Below are 16,858 nucleotides of genomic sequence, written 5' to 3'. Positions count from 1 at the left end.
AATTTTAGTCAATAATGCAATTCTCACTCTTTAGATACTCAGTCTCATTTAATATAATAATCTCTCATAATGGGTTGCCACCATATGTTGATATAGTTTGGATGTTTGTCCCTGCCCAAATCTCATGTTGAATTTTAATCCCCAATGCTGGAGGTGGGGCCTAGTGGCAGGTGTTTGGATCATGGAGGCAGACCTCTTACGACTTGGTGCTGTCTTTGTGACAGTGAGCTCTTGCTCTGAGTTCACACAAGATCTGGTCTTTCAAAAGTGTGTGGCACCTCCCTCCCCCCACTCTCTCTTGCTCCTGCTTTCACCATGTGACGTGCAACCTCCTACTTTGCCTTCAGCCATAATTATAAGTTTACAGAGGCCTCCCCAGAAGCAGATGTTGGTACTATGCTTCCTGTGCAACCTGCAGAACCATGAGCCAGTTAAATTTCTTTTCTCTATAAATTACCCAGTCACAGCTATTTCTTTATAGCAATGCAAGAACAGCCTAATACAGAAAATTGGTACCAAGGAGTGGGATCTTGCCATAAAGATACCTGAAAATGTGGAAGCAACTTTGGAATTGGGTAACGGACACATCAATAAATGGTGCTGGGATAACTGGCTAGCCATATGAAGAAGATGGAAACTGGACCACTTCCTTACAACATATACACAAATCAACTCAAGATGGATTAAAGACTTAAATATAAAACACAAAACTATAAAAACCCTGGAAGGTAACCTAGGCAACACCATTCTGGACATATGAACAGGCAAAGGTTTCATAATGAAGATGCCAAAAGCAATGGCAACCAAAGCAAGATTGATAAATGGGATACAATTAAACTAAAAACCCCGCACAGCAAAGGAAACTACCAACAGAGTTACCAGACAACCTAGAGAATAGGAGATAATTTTTTTCAAGTTATGCATCTGACAAAGTTCTAATATCCAGCATCTATAAGGAACTTAAACAAATTTACAATAAAAAACACAAACAACCCCACTAAAAAGTGGGCAAAGAACATGAACAGACACTTTTCGAAAGAAGACATACATATAACCAATAAGCATATAAAAAAGCTCAACAACATCACTGATCATTAGAGAAATGCAAATCAAAACCACAGTGAAATACCATCTCACACCAGTCAGAATGGCTATTAATAAAATACCAAAAAATGAGAGGTGCTGGCCAGGTTGAGGAGAAAAAGAAACATTTATACACTATTGGTGGGAGTGTAAATTAGTTTTAACCATTGTGGAAAACAGTGTGGTGATTCATCAGAGACCTGAAAGCAGAGCTACCATTCTACCCAGCAATTCCATTACTGAGTCTATACCCAAAGGAATACAAATCATTCTATCATAAAGACACAGGCATGTGTTCACTGCAGCACTATTCACAATGCTAAAGACATGGAATCAACCTAAGTGCCCATAAATGATAGATTAATAAAGAAAATATGGTACATATACACCATGGAATACTATGCAGCCATAAAAAGAATGGGATCATGTACTTTGCAGGAACGTGAACGGAGATGGAGATCATTATCCTTAGCAAAATAATGTAGGAACAGAAAACCAAATAACACATGTTCTCACTTATAAATGGGAGCAAGATGATGAGAACACATGTACATATAGAGGAAAACAACACAAACGGGGAACAGTGATGAGAACACATGTACACATAGAGGGAAACAGCACCCTTCAGGAGGATGGAGGGTGGGAGGAGGGAGGAGATCAGGAAAAACAACTATGGTTGCTGAGGTTAATACTTGGGTAACAAAATAATCTGTACAACAACCCCCCATGACATGGGTTTACCTGTATAACAAACCTGCACATGTACCCCTAAACTTGAGGTTTAAAAAATTACTTGTCAATATAAAGGTAAAAATTGTAAAAAGCAAAAAATGAAATCAAATAAAAGTGTGTATTATCTTCCCCCTACTCGCTCTCATTCCTCCTTTTCCATGTGACATGCAAGCTCCCACTTTGCCTACTGCCAGATTGTAAGCTCCCTGAGGCCTCATTAGAAGCTGAGCAGATGCCCAGCACCATGCTTCCTCTATACCCTACAGAATCAGGAGCCAATTAAATTTCTTTTCTTTATAAATTACCCAGTCATGGGTATTCCTTTACAGCAATGCAAGAATGGCCTAATAATACACATAGGCTGTTAAAATGCTTGATGTTACAGAAGTTGAAGACATCTTTAACTGGAAGTTCATAAAAGGAATGTCATTTTCTCGTAATGTTAAGGCAGGCATTTAATCTTTCATTGACTCAATTTCTAATTTTTTACAAAAGGAAACAAATGTATTAACTAACATAAAGCAACCATGCAAATTAGCAGTGGTATTGACTACCTGGAATAAATAAAGCTCAGTTGATACGATCACAATTCACATATGCTTTAAAGACTTTGGCTCACAATTCTACACCTGTATCCATGAAGAATGACATCATGGCTGGCAGCCTTCACATCTAGATCATAGTCCAAGATCTGATATGGAACGATGCTATTTATACAAACGCTTTAACCTTTTAACTTCTTTGGATCTCAGATATATCATGTGGAAACAAGGCAAGCAGTACTGCCATGAGATAAAAACATATGAAGGCCCGGCACCATGGCTCATGCCTGTAATCCCAACATTTTGGGAGGCTGAGGAAGGCAGATCACTTAAGGTCAGGAGTTCGTGACCAGCCGGGCCAATGTGGTGAAACCCCATCTCTACTAAAAATACAAAAAAAATAGCTGGGCATGGTGGCAGGCACCTGTAATCGCAGCTACTGGGGAGGCTGAGGCAGGAGAATCACTTGCACCCTGGAGGTGGAGGTTGCAGTGAGCCGAGATCCCGCCATTGCACTCCAGCCTGGGCGACAAGAATGAAACTCTGTCTCAAAAAACAAAACAAAACAAAAAACAAATGAAAATGCTTGTTTTTTTTTTTTAATTAACACACTATAATTGTAGGTATTCATGGGGTACAATTTAATGTTTCAATATGTACGTATAATGATGAAATCAGGGTATTCAGTATCCATTACCTTAATGATAAATGCATTTATCATTTCTTTGCGAAGAAAATATTTTAAAAAGCCTATCTTCTGTATTTCATAATATATAATATCTTACTGTTAACCATTTAGTGATGGTTAATTCTACCGTACAATAGAATACAAGAACATATTTTTCCTATCTAATTGTAACTTCTGCCTATTAACCAGCCTCTTCCCCTTCCTCTCCCTTCCCTCTCCAGTCTCTGGTAATCACTGATCTACTCTCTGGTATGTTTGATAACACCATTTTTTTTTAAGTTTCCACATATGAGTGAGATCATGTAGTATTTGTCTTACTATATCTTGCTTATTTCATTCAACACAATATCCTCCTGATTCAACCGTCACCTGGCAACATGAAGGATTTCATTCTTTTTTATGGCTAGATAATATTACACTCTGTGTGTGTGTGTGTGTGTGTGTGTGTGTGTGTGTGTCACATTTTCTTTAACCATTAATCTATTGTTGAACACAGGTTGATTGTATATCTTGACTATTACAAATAGTGCTACAATAAACATGGGAGTGTAGATGTATCTTCAACATACTGATTATATTTCCTTTGGATATATATTAAATAGTGGGATTGCAGGGTCATATGATAGTTGTATTTTTAATTTTTTGAGGAATCTCCATACTGTTATCCATAATGGACATACTAATTTACAGTACCACCAACAGTGTTTAAATGTTGCCTTTTCTCCATATCTTTGCCAATACTTTTCTCTTGTCTTTTTAATGATAGCTATTCTAACTGGAATGAGCTAGTATCTCATGGTAGTATTGATTTGCATTTCCTGGATGATTAGTGATGTTGAATATTTTTCTTTTCATGTATTCACTGGTCATTGGTATGTCTTCTTTTAGAAATGTCTATTAATATCATTTGTCCATTTTCTTGATGGGGTAATTTAGTTTTTTCGCTGTTGTTTAAATTCCTTATATATTCTGGATACTAACCCACTGTCAGATGTATAGTTTGCAAATATTTTTCTCCCATTCTCTACATTGTCTCCTTACTTTGTTGTTTCCTTTGCTGTGCAAAAGCTTTTTAGTTTGATGTAATCTCATTTGTCTGTTTTTGTTTTTACTGCCTGCATATTTGAGGTCTTGGTTTAAAAATTCTTGCCCAGGCCAATGCCATAAAGCATTTTCCCTTCTTGTAGTTTCATCATTTCAGGTTTTATATTTAAGTCTTTAATATTCTCCTTATAGTCTAGAATTTGTGTTGATTTTGTGTATGGTGAGAGGTAGGGGTGTAGCCTCATTCTTCTGCATGTGGATATCCAATTTTCCCAGTAACATTTATTGAAGATACTATCTCTTCCCCAACGTGTGTTCTTGGCACCTTTGTCAAAAATCAGTTAGACATAGCTGTATGAACTATGTTTGGGCTCTTGATTATGTTCCATTGGTTTATTTATCTGTTTTTATGCCAGCAACACAGTAGTTTTGATGTTATGGTTTGGATATGTGTCTCCACCCAAATCTCATATTCAATTGTAATCCCCAGTGTTGCAGATGGAGGCTGGTGGGAGGTGACTGGATTGTGTGAGTGGTTTCTCATGAATGGTTTAGCACCAGACCCTTGGTGCTGTTCTGATGATAGTGAGTGAGTTCTCATAAGATCTTGTTGTTTAAATGTGTGTAGCACTGCCCCTCCCTCTCTCTTCCTCCTGCACCAGCCATGTGGTGTGCTGGTTCCCCCTTTTCCTTCCATTGTGATTGTAAGTTTCCTGAGGCCTCCCCAGAAGCCAAGCAAATGCCAGCATCATGCTTCTTTGTAATTGGCTTACAGCTTGCAGAACTGCGAGCCAATTAAACCTTTCTTCTTTATAAATCATCCCATCTCAGATATTTCTTTATAGCAATGAGAGAAGGGCCTAATACATTTGATTACTATATTACTGTATTACTATATTACTATATTATGGTACTGTATTTTGAAGTCAGGCAGTGTGATGACTCCAGCTTTGTTCTTTTTTCTCATGATTGCTTTGGCTATTTATTTGGTGTCTTTAGTTCCATAAAAAATTAAGATTTTTTTTCCATTTCTCTGAAGAGTTTCATTGGTATTTTGATAAGAATTATATTGAATCTGTAGTTTCCTTTAGGTAGTATGGACATTTTAACAATATTATTTCTTCCAACCTATGAACATGGGGTTTCTTTCCACTTAATTGTGCCTTCTTCAATTTCTTTCATCAATGTTTCATAGTTTTTAGTGTAGATATCTTTTATTTCACTGGTTAAATTTATTCCTAGATACTTGACTTTTATGCAGCTATTGCAAATAAAAATTTTTTACTTGATAGTGTAATATTAGTGTTTAGAAATGCTACTGATTTTTGTGTGTTGATTTCGTATCCAGCAATTAACCATATATTTGTTGTTTAGTCCCTTTTGGGGGACAGGGGATAAGTACCAGGAAACTGGAGTCAGCCATCTTGCTCCACTTGGAGTTTTAGGAAGACTTTTCTGCGTTCTAAAGTACTATTATTTATATCAAAAGTCATTACATGGTTTTTCATTGGTAAACATGGAAATACTTGTGAATATTTTTTGCTTGGAAAGATATATTTATAGAAGAAACACCTCTTAAACCCTTTAAGCATAGAAATCTAAGGCTACCCACAAATCATTACAATCAATCTCTAGACACCCTCAGATTGAACGACTTAATAAAAAGAAGACAGCATTGTAAAGCTGAAGTTTGCCATTCTGAAGTTTAATATTTACTTTTTCCTGAATATAAAGTAATACTTTCATATGCACTCAGTAAAAGTATACAATTGATTCAACTACTTTGGAAAATAGTTTGGAAGTACCCAATATAGCTGAATATATATATATATATATATGTACACACACACACCCTATGGATATGATTTCTACTCCTTGGTATGTAAAATAAATATACATATGTTCACCAAAAGACATGTCCAACAATTTTCAAAGTAGTGATAGTATGCAATGGCCCCAATAGTAGCAATAACCCTGAATTAGAAATGGCCCAAATATCAACCAGTAGAATGAATGAATACATCAAGAGAATGAGCAAACCATCACTCCATGCAACAACACAGATGAGGGCAAACATAATTTTGAGTGAAAGAAGCCAGATACAAAATAGCACTTACTATGTAGATTCATATATTTCAATTCAAATAGCATAGATTAATTTGGCCTATCTTAGAACTCTGGTCCCGTAGTGGGCTTTTAAAAATCCCTTTGTCTCATGGTCTGCTTCTTTTTCCTAGTACATTCAGTAGTATGTCTTGTAATCACAGCCTACTCTGGAGGATTATTGCCTTTCTATTTCAAATGATGAACTCACACTAGTTCTATTAGACAAGTTGTGATAATGATCAAACGAAAGAAACAGTCTGGAGAGATAACTAGCTAGCTCTTTATGGGTAAGGCAATCACTAGGCTTTTATCCACACAAAAAAATTTGTCTGTTGTAATTAAGGATTTATTATTTTGGAATAGATATACTGAAATGCCAGCAACGCACTTTCATGAGAAGATAGCATTAACAATAGATCAATGTGTTAAATAAGGCCACAATATACTTCCATACTCTTATAGAAGACAGAATGAAGAACGAGTACCAGATACATTATTAATGTCTCTTTAGAGGTGGCTCCCTTTCCTCTGGCTCGCTCCTCCTTTTCACCATCTACTGTGTTCTGATTAAGGGAAATCTTCAAGTTCACCCATATGGGATCCTGACTCTGCCCTATTTTCTGAGGCTTGGCCCTTTCAGTACCACTGAGCACTCACTAAGGCAGCTATTAAGGTGAAGACCATGGATTCTCTGTCTTTGGAAAGTGGAAATTTGGGACTTGATCAGATGACCTCGGATCTCCTTGCACATTTAATAACAGAAACTGTCTGGATAATTTTTGCTTAGAAACAATTGCAAGGAAAGGCTTTGATGATCTTGAATTTATACTCTCATTTATCTTTCGATATCATGTAATTAATTCCTACAACAATAATAAAAATGACCAGCTGAATTGGTAAGTAGTTTAAACAAAACAACCCTTTAAAAAGAGATTGATCTAGATACCTTACTTTAAAAATAATTTCCTAAAACATAATCAAATTGGAATATTCTATTTCCTTGTTAGCTAAAAGTAACATTTCCAAAAAGTGAGGTTTCAGTTTTCCAGTTGGAAAAGAAAAATTATGAACAAAAGGTCATGACTCTCACTTTGGAGAATAAATGTTTGAGTGATTGAGAACAAAGGTTCCACCAAATGAAATAGATACCAAATAGTCACAATTTATTTTAAATACATCATCATTGCATATGTACACTTGTGAGTTTCAAAGTACTCTATGAAGACCCCCATCTCCTCAGTAGATACTGACTGCTAGTCTGGTTATGTGAAAACCATATTATTATAGAATTTTTTGGTGCCAATTTTAAATATAGTTTTTTTTAAGACATTACATTTTCCAGTTACAATACAGTACTTATAAAGTGCAATGTTATGTACCTCCCCTGTGCACATGTTCCATATTCAAGTATTGAGATTGGTTGGTAGTTAACTATAGCAGCTCAACTTTAAGACGGCCACAGAATTTGCTACAAATTTGAGTCCTTCAATGTTTTAACTGTGTGGAACAGTGCGACACCTATATTTGGGTTGACTTAGTCAACCTCTTCAATGGGGGCCCTGGGGAAGCTCCAGCAGAGAGAGGAGTTCCGCCATCAGGGAATCCCCCAGGCATTCCTCCTGGTGTGCCTCCTGTACTCTGGTACAGCTTGGTAATTACGTGACTGTAGACTTTCTCCAGACTTTGATGTTGAAATTCTTCCTTCTTCTGCATCTGATTCTTATCCAGCCATTGATAATTTTAATACCCTTATCAAGAATCTTCTGTTTGTGCTCAACGTTAATCTTGCCTTGAAGTTTCTCATCTTCAACAGCTGCTTTCATGATGAATACATAGCATTCAACTGAATTCTTGGATGACATCTTGTCCTTCTGCTTCTCATCTTCAGCTCTGTATTTCTCAGCTTCCTGGACCATACATTCAATGTCTTCCTTGCTCAAATGGCCCTTGTCATTAGTGATAATAACTTTGTTCTCCTTTACTTACTCTGGGCCACAGAAGAGACACTGAGGATGCCATTGGCATCAATATCAAAAGTGACTTAAAGCAAAGGAACACCATGGGATGCAGGAGGAATGACTGTGAGTTCAAACTTGCCAAGCAGGTTGTTGTCCTTAGTCATGGCACTCTCTCCTTGATAAATCTAAATAAACACACCACGCTGGTTGTCAAAGTACATAATGAGGTCTATGTCTGCTTGGCAGGAATGGTGGGATTATGCTTAATGAGGACAGTCATGACTCTATCAGCAGTTTCAATACTAAGAAAAAGAGGAATTGACAACCAAGAGCAGCATATCTTGAACATTTTCAGATTTGCTTTCAGATAGGATGGCTGCCTGGACAGTTGTACCATAAGCAACAGCCTCATCAGGCTTGATACTCATTCAGCTCATTTTCATCAAAGAAGTCTTGGAGAAGCTACTAAACGTTGGAGATACAAATAGAACCATGAACCAGGACAATAACATGGATCTGTGACGTGTCTAGTTAGGCATTTCCAAGGGCTTTCTCTATTGAGTCTAGAGTGCCATGGAACAGGTAAGCATTCAATTCTTCAAATAAAGCATGGGCAATGGAAGTATTGAAGTCAATTTCTGCACAGAGAAAACAGATCTCAATACTGGCCGGGGTGCTGGAAGAGAGAGTACGCTTAGCACATTCACAAGAAGTATGGAGGCATTGGACAGTTCTATTGTTCTCACTGATGTCCTGCCTGTGCTTGTGCTTGTGCTTGTGCTTGTGCATGAACTCAGTAATAAAATGGTTGACCATTCAGTTGTCAAAGTCTTCTCCACCCAAGTGGGTGACTATGGCTGTAGATATAACGTCAGATATTCCATTCTAAATGATGAGGACTGACACATCAAAAGTGCTCCCAGGTCAAAGATCAGCATGTTTCTTTCAGCTCCAACCTTTTTGTCTATAAGCAGTAGCAGCAGCGGTTGGCTTACTGATAATTCTAAGTACATTGAGACTAACAATTGTTCCAGCATCTTTGGCAGCCTGTTGCTGAGAGTCATTAAAGTAAGCTGGCACTGTGACCACAGCATTGGTAACAGTCTTTCCAAGGTAGGTTTCTGCAATTTCCTTCATCTTTATCTGAACCATAAAGAACACTTCCTCTGAACAGAAGCTTTTTGTCTCTCCCTTGTAGTCTACTTGGACCTTGGGCTCATTCACCACTATGAAGGGGTGATGCTTCATATTAGACTGGACAACAGCATCATCAAATGTCCATCCAGTCAGACACTTGGCATCAAAAACCATGTTGTTAGGGATTCACTGCAACTTGATTCTTTGCGGCATCACTGATCAATCATTCAGTATCAGTGAAGATGACATAGCTTGGAGTGGTTCTGCTTCCCTGATCACTGGCAATTATCTCTACTTGTTCATGCCAGAAGATGCCCACACAACAGTTGGTAGTGCCAAGATCAATACCAACTGAAGTTCCTTTAGACATGTTTGCTTGCATATAGTCATGGCATGGATTGCAAAGACACAGGAATCCCAAAAGCTGTCACAATATTCCATGAGCCATTATAGGAATTTTTTAAAAAATGCTTCAAAATTCCGTCACTACACTTGACTTGATAGCCAAATTTGGCTGTAGTAGGAAGTAGTTCTACTTTTGAGGTAAGATCTATTATTCGAGGTAAGCTATTATTAAAATAATTGGCTAAAAATTTGTTTTAAAATCATACTAGTAAGCAATATAATATTGTAGAAGCCTTAAAAATATTTGCTTTTGTTTCCAATTTCTCCACAATAATCAATACCTATTATAATGGCAGCTCTAATGATTATTATGAATATTCTTCACCATATTTTAAAGGTAGAGTATTCAGAGTGGAACTGTATGGTTTTGATTTTATGTTGTAAAATCCCAAGAGGGAAGCCACATGTTCTAATTAGCAGCACAGAAGAAAAGAATTTTAACTTAAAATAAAGCAGCTCCTATTCTCAAAAAATTGCTTTTGTTCCATCTTCTAACAAAGTGTTGCTCTCCTCTTTTATGAGTGACGAAGATGTAAAGTTATCATACATACTCTAATCTGGAGCTCCCATAGACTTCATATTCTGCTAAGGTGTGACAGAGCCCACACTGCTTGCCCTGAGCTTCCGAACTTCATATGATGAGAAAAAACAATCACCTATTGTAATTTCTACTTCTGTCTTCAAGGTTCATTCCAATGTGTCTTGCTCAATGGACCTCCTTGGGCCAATTTCTACCCTTGGCTGAACTGATGTTTTAGATGATGTTTCAATCAATGATGGACTGCATATATGGTCAGTGGTCTCGTAAAATTATCATGGAGCTGAAACATTTTTATTGCCTAGTGATATAATTGTTGTAATGTTGTAGTGCAACAAATTAACTTTTCTACGTTTAGATACTTTCCTTTGCCTTACAGTTGCCTATAGTATTCAGTACAGTAATTTGCTATACAGGTGTATAGCCCTAGGAGCAATAGGCTATACAATATAGCCTATGTGTGTAGTAGGTTATACCATCTATATTTGCATAAATACACTCTATGATAACCACACAATGATGAATTCACCAAAAATGCATTTCTCAGAACATATTCTCAGAATGATGCATTCACTTAAGGGACACATGACTGTATTATTTTTAATAGTCTCATCATTGCTCTACTTTAACAAAAGGGATTTGGGTCCAACCTACTGGAACAGTATGAGCTCTTCAGTTAATATATTCTTATCTCATAATTTATCACGACTTTAGCAATATTTTGCTGATTGCTAAATCAGATTAAGGGTTTATTCTCTATGTGGCCTCTATTATCTTTATATCATCCTTGCCAATTCCCAGCCTCATTTTAGCTCTTGAGCCAATACTGCTTCTGGGCATAAAGAATGAAATGTATTCTAGGATAAAAATTCAGCAGTCTTGGCTCTCTGCCATTCTTCTAGTGTCAGCTTTCTATCTAACCTTCTTGCCTGTAGTCCACCCCCTGCCATTTAACTGGTTTCAGTTTCACATTTCCCACTAGCTGGCTGGCCTCTGAGTTCCCTACATCTAAGCCACGCCCATCACCAGAACCATGTGGCCCTGTGGTCCTTCCAGGCTTGCTCCACCGGCATTTTGGATAAAGCCCGCCTACCCTGTATGACCTACCTTGCTGACAGCCTACACCTACCTCTGGTCACAGCCTGCCCTTAGATGCCTGAGGAGATGTGTCCTTGGTTGGCTAGATATTGTCCTGGTTCCTGGTGGCTGGCTCAGGCCTCGAATGGCCTCCTTAGCCCAGCTGTGCCTCTTTTGCTCTACGCTTCTGCCCAAGGAGCTTCTATTCTTAAACAACATCTGTAGCAGGGATTGGTAAGCAAGAGTTACAAAATTGCTATGTCTGCCCTACAGAAATTTTGTTTGAATTATTACTATTTTTTTTTTGTATTTTGCATTTGTATTTTTTGGCTAGCACAATATTGACACACAGAGTTCTCTTTTTCCTCTCTCTCTCTCCTCTCTCTCTCTCTCCTCTTTTCCTTCCTTCTTTCAATTGGCTACCAAATTTACAAATCAAAAAATTTCACATCAAAAAACCAAAACAAACAAACAAACAAACAAACAAAAAGCAAAAACCAAAAACAGACTTCCAGCTGGCTTGGAGATAGAAGTTGTAACAATGTTGGGTCCACATTGCCATACGGCAACATTCTTGACTCTTAAGATTGGGTATTTCTTTAAGAATGTTGAATATTGGCCCCCACTCTCTAATTAAACTAAAGAGCTTCTGCACAGCAAAAGAAACTACCATCAGAGTGAACAGGCAACCTACAGAATGGGAGAAAAGTTTTAAATCTACTCATCCTGACAAAGGGCTAATATCCAGAACCTACAAAAGAACTCAAACAAAATTTACAAAGAAAAAAACAAACAACCCCATCAAAAGTGGGCAAACGATATGAACGAACTTGTTCTCAAAGACATTCATACAGCCAACAGACACATGAAAAAATGCTCACATCATCACTGGCCATCAGAAATGCAAATCAAAACCACAATGAGATACCATCTCACACCTGTTAGAATGGCAATCATTAAAAGTCAGGAAACCAACAGGTGCTGGAAGGATGTGGAGAAATAGGAACACTTTGCCATTTGGTGGGATTGTAAACTAGTTCAACCATTATGGAAAGCAATTATGGCGATTCCTCAAGGATCTAGAACTAGATGTACCATATGACCCAGCCATCCCATTACTGGTATATACCCAAAGGATTATAAATATGCTGCTATAAAGACACATGCACACGCATGTTTTATTGCTGACACTATTCACAATAACGAAAGACTTGGAATCAACCCAAAGTATCCATCAGTGACAGATTGGATTAAGAAAATGTGGCACATATACACCATGGAATATATCCAGCCATAAAAATGATGAGTTTGTGTCCTTTGTAGGGACATGGATGCAGCTAAAACCATCATTCTTAGCAAACTATCACAAGAACAGAAAACCAAACACCGCATGTTCTCACTCCTTAGGTGGAACTGAGCAATGAGATCACTTGGACTCAGGAAGGGGAACATCACACACCCGGGGCCTATCGCGCAGGGAGGGGGAGGGAGGATTGCATTGGGGGTTATGCATTGATGTAAATGGCGGTTGATGGGTGCAGCACAGCAACATGGCACAAACATACATCGCCAACAAACCTGCACGTTATGCACATGTACCCTACAACTTAAAAGTATAATAATAATAAATAAATTTAAAAAAAAATTAAAAAAAAAAAAAAAAGATTGGGTATAAACTCTCCCCAGATGTTACAGTTGCTACTGTAAACAACTATCTTCCTTCTCACACTGTAGCCAAATTTTCAGGATCTTGATCATCATGTTTGTACTGTTGCTTTTTTCTCACGGAATATTTAAGAGAAAAATATTTAAATTTTATATCTAAGATTTAAATTAATATATCCTTTTACTGTTGACTCTAATAAAAGTAGGAAAACAAACAGTTGACCTAGAGACATGTTAATAAATAAATGAGAGTATATCTTTAATGAAAGAGAAGACATTCTCAGATGTTTAATGTGCAACATTTCTGATATATCCTCAGTTAAACTCACACATTTGTATTATGCCCATTGTCATTTAAACTTTTAACCAATATATATAACATAGTGCTTCAGGGAAAAAGGATCAGGATGGCAAAATGATTTAAAACCAAGAAGATATACTGAAAATACTCAGATATTTAGTTAGAAAAGAGAAAACTTAGAGTGTCATAATAATCTTCACATACCTGATGAGCTGTCAGAAAAGAAATGAACATTTTCTGTGTGGTTCCACAGGACTGATAAGGGAAAAGAGTTGTAGGAAGATGTATTTTGGGTGTATTAAATAGCATGGAAAATGACAGGATACAAGATCTCCATTCCCGGAGATGTGCAAACAGAACCTACAAAACATCTAGGGAATCTAATTTTCTTTCATCCATAAATGTCTCGTTTTTAAATAGTAGGAGACAATATATTGAGAGGAGTGATTTTTTTTCTTAGTTCTCTCTGAAGACTAGAGATTTATATGTAAGGGAAAATACAGAAAGAACAAAGGTAGGAAACAGTTTTGAACATTTGATATTGTTTGGAGCCAGTGGAGACAAGAAACCCCTAACAATTTTGAAGGCACATGAGGCCTTTTAAGTCTTATTGAGCTTTGAGAACCTGAGATTAAAATAGGGAAGAAGTAAACAGACTCACTTATTGATGATGATCTGGTTCGTGGGATGGGTGGTGAGTTCAAGAACAGGTATTATATGCTTTATATTTTAAATAAATCTTTTTATTTTACCCACCAGTATTCCTGGTGGATAAAATAACACGAAAATTAAAAAATCAAAACAATATTTAATTTCTTTCAGGACAGAATTGTGAAAAAATTTTGTGGCTCAACTGTTACAAAGAATGAGATTCTGATTCAAATCTACTGGTAATTAAAATCTCTGCTTAATATGATTACCTTCTTGTTGAATGACTCAGGAGTGAATAAAGTCCTGTCTTTTTAATTTCTAGAGAAATCTTAAACCATTATTTTCTTTCCATTATTCCTGCCAGTGCTTAGGTCTGTATCTCATCAGCTCATGCCTGGACTATTTCAGTAGCTTTTGAAATGGGTCCACTCTCTTCTTTCTCAACTCCATCTGCCATACAGCTACCAGAGTTAAAATCCACTTATATCACTCCCTGCCTCAAAATTTCAGTTACACAAAGCTCTTTGGTATCAGCCTTCATGACTGTCCCTTGGGTTCCTTTGCAACCATCCATGCGCAGTACATCCCAGTTTTACCAAACTACTTACAGTTTCCCAAATACATTATGCTGATTTTTGTCTTGGAGTGACTTATTCCTTCTGCCTGGACCTTTTCCCACTTCTCTACCTCTGGCAACCACTCCACTTCTCTAGCTGGCTTAATACCTTCCTGTATTAAAATTAAAATCAAGTATTACCTCCTTGGTGAAGCTTTTCTCACTCTGACTCCTATTTAGCTATGGTAGATAACCTCTTCTGGATTTCCACTGTATCCAATGTACACCTTAAATATTCAACATTTGTCTTAAACACTTTGCTTGTTTCCTTTAACAGCTTTAGTGAATGCAAGGGTCTGGGACTTTTCTTAGTGAATTTTAAACACATGGCATAATGCCTAGGAAATGAAGGGCCTTCAATAAATATCTGGAAAAACAAAAGGAAAATTAACATTTTTAATTTTGGTTTATTGGTTATATACAGTCTCTAAATAATTATATAAGCAAAATAATAATGGATTTTACTTATTTCTTTTGAGACTGAAGATTAGTGAGGGTAGCAAAACAATCCTCTACCTCTTTTACTTTTCTTAGGAAATATATAATCAATACATGGTCCTCATTGAGACACACTGAGTTATTTCCAGAGAAATGAGTCATGAGTTCAACATGACTGGTAAAGCCTGAAAGCTTTCTCAACATTATTTCAGTGACAGTTTTGACAAGCAGGGAAACCCATTCATTGTGATATGGAGAGGTACAGAAAAATGATGGTAACAAACAACAAATGAAATGGAGTTTGAGACTGTGAGAAGTCATGAAGGAACATGACTGGTGTGGCTTTAGAGTTAAACTAAACAAATGAAAATATAAGAGAAAGGAATTAAAATTTTATTTTTACAGTGGTGAAAATGCTTCCCAAGTCTAATTTTCTAAGGATAAACCTCAATATCTTTTCAGTGATTCCATTTTGCAGTCCTTAAAATAAATGAGGTAAATCTCTATTTGTTAGCGTGCAGTAAGTTTAAAGAGATGTGATTGAGTGAAAGAAAACTAAAGTACAGCACAGTGTGTGTGTGTATGCACACTTATTAAACTTATACATATAATATATATACACAGATATGCGTATATGGTTGTGTGTATACATACATGTATACACACATATATATGTAATATACCTTCATTTACAGCCATAAATAAGGGACCACACGTATACAACTGTAGGTATAAGTAGGTATAAAAATATAGATATGTATATATGTGTGTGTATATTTGTATCAATACTAGTATATCTATATATACACCATAGGTACACAAGGTACCCATGTACTTTGAATACCTTGTGTACCTATATTTGAATAATATTTCTGGAAAGATAAGATTCACAAATGGGTGACTGGGGAATGAGCTTTAAGATTCTGATATTGGAGAAAAATATACTTCTTGTTGTTTACCTTTTCATAGCTTGTCAATTTTAGCCACATGAAGCATAAATTTGGGGGGTGGGAAGTAAAACATGAGAGAGTGTAAGTAAATAAAACCAGAGATGATGGTGCAATTTAACTATTGACTTTATTTTTTAAAATTCTATGCTTCAGTTTTCTTTGCCATCTAAACACTTTGTGTGTAGAAACATGATGCAAACAAAAAACAAAACTACATTAAAAAATTGAAACCTTCAATCTCAAAATCTTAAATAATCAGTGTAGTAGTAACAACAGTAATTAGCAATTTCAGGATGATCAATGGTTTTTAGGAATAGCATATTTAAACCAAACTAAGTCTCTCCTCTCAAGAGATAAAGTCCCTGCTCAGGACAGTAAATGTCTTCAACATATGGATATGGAATGCTATATAAGATCATGATAAGATATTACAATTGGTGAATATCAGCAGGATTCAGAATAATGCTACATGTTTTGGATTATTACCTGCCATTGTCAAAAAAATGATCCTAAACTTTTTTTGTGTGCTACCAAAATATCTAACTTGTATAATATATTTTGATTTCTAAGGCTCCTCTTCTAAAGTTTTAAAATGTATGACCTTTCAAATGGAAACCAAAAATAAAACCAATTAGATTGTTCAACCATTTGCAAAAAAATCACCACGCATACTAGTGTAGCAATAACTTGAAGATTATAAGCATGGACTGCGTGTAGAATCAGACAAACCTAGGTTTGAATCCAAATCTGCCGTTTACAAACTCTGTGACCCTGAGAAAGCAACATCACTTCTGTAAGCTTCACTGTCCCGTTAAATAACAAGGCAAACGTATCTCACCAGGTTGCTTAAAACATTAGTGGAAAAATGTAAATAATACGTTAAGTCAAGTCAATAAAATACAACTAATATTATAGTAACAATACTTA

General features: G+C 36.5%; 1 protein-coding gene and 1 pseudogene across 1 annotated transcript in view; both read right to left on the bottom strand.

Annotated features, from left to right (window-relative positions):
* Nucleotides 1-16,858, bottom strand: part of LOC100999807 (chondroitin sulfate synthase 3) — a 294,375-nt gene that overhangs the window by 43,963 nt on the left and 233,554 nt on the right. The gene's annotated exons all lie outside the window — the stretch shown is intronic.
* Nucleotides 5,145-12,001, bottom strand: LOC101000492 (annotated as a pseudogene).

Source organism: Papio anubis, chromosome 5 (assembly GCF_008728515.1).
Source record: "Papio anubis isolate 15944 chromosome 5, Panubis1.0, whole genome shotgun sequence".
Lineage (NCBI taxonomy): Eukaryota > Metazoa > Chordata > Mammalia > Primates > Cercopithecidae > Papio > Papio anubis.
The sequence above is the reverse complement of the archived record's forward strand: the minus strand, read 5'-3'. Positions and strand labels throughout refer to the sequence as shown.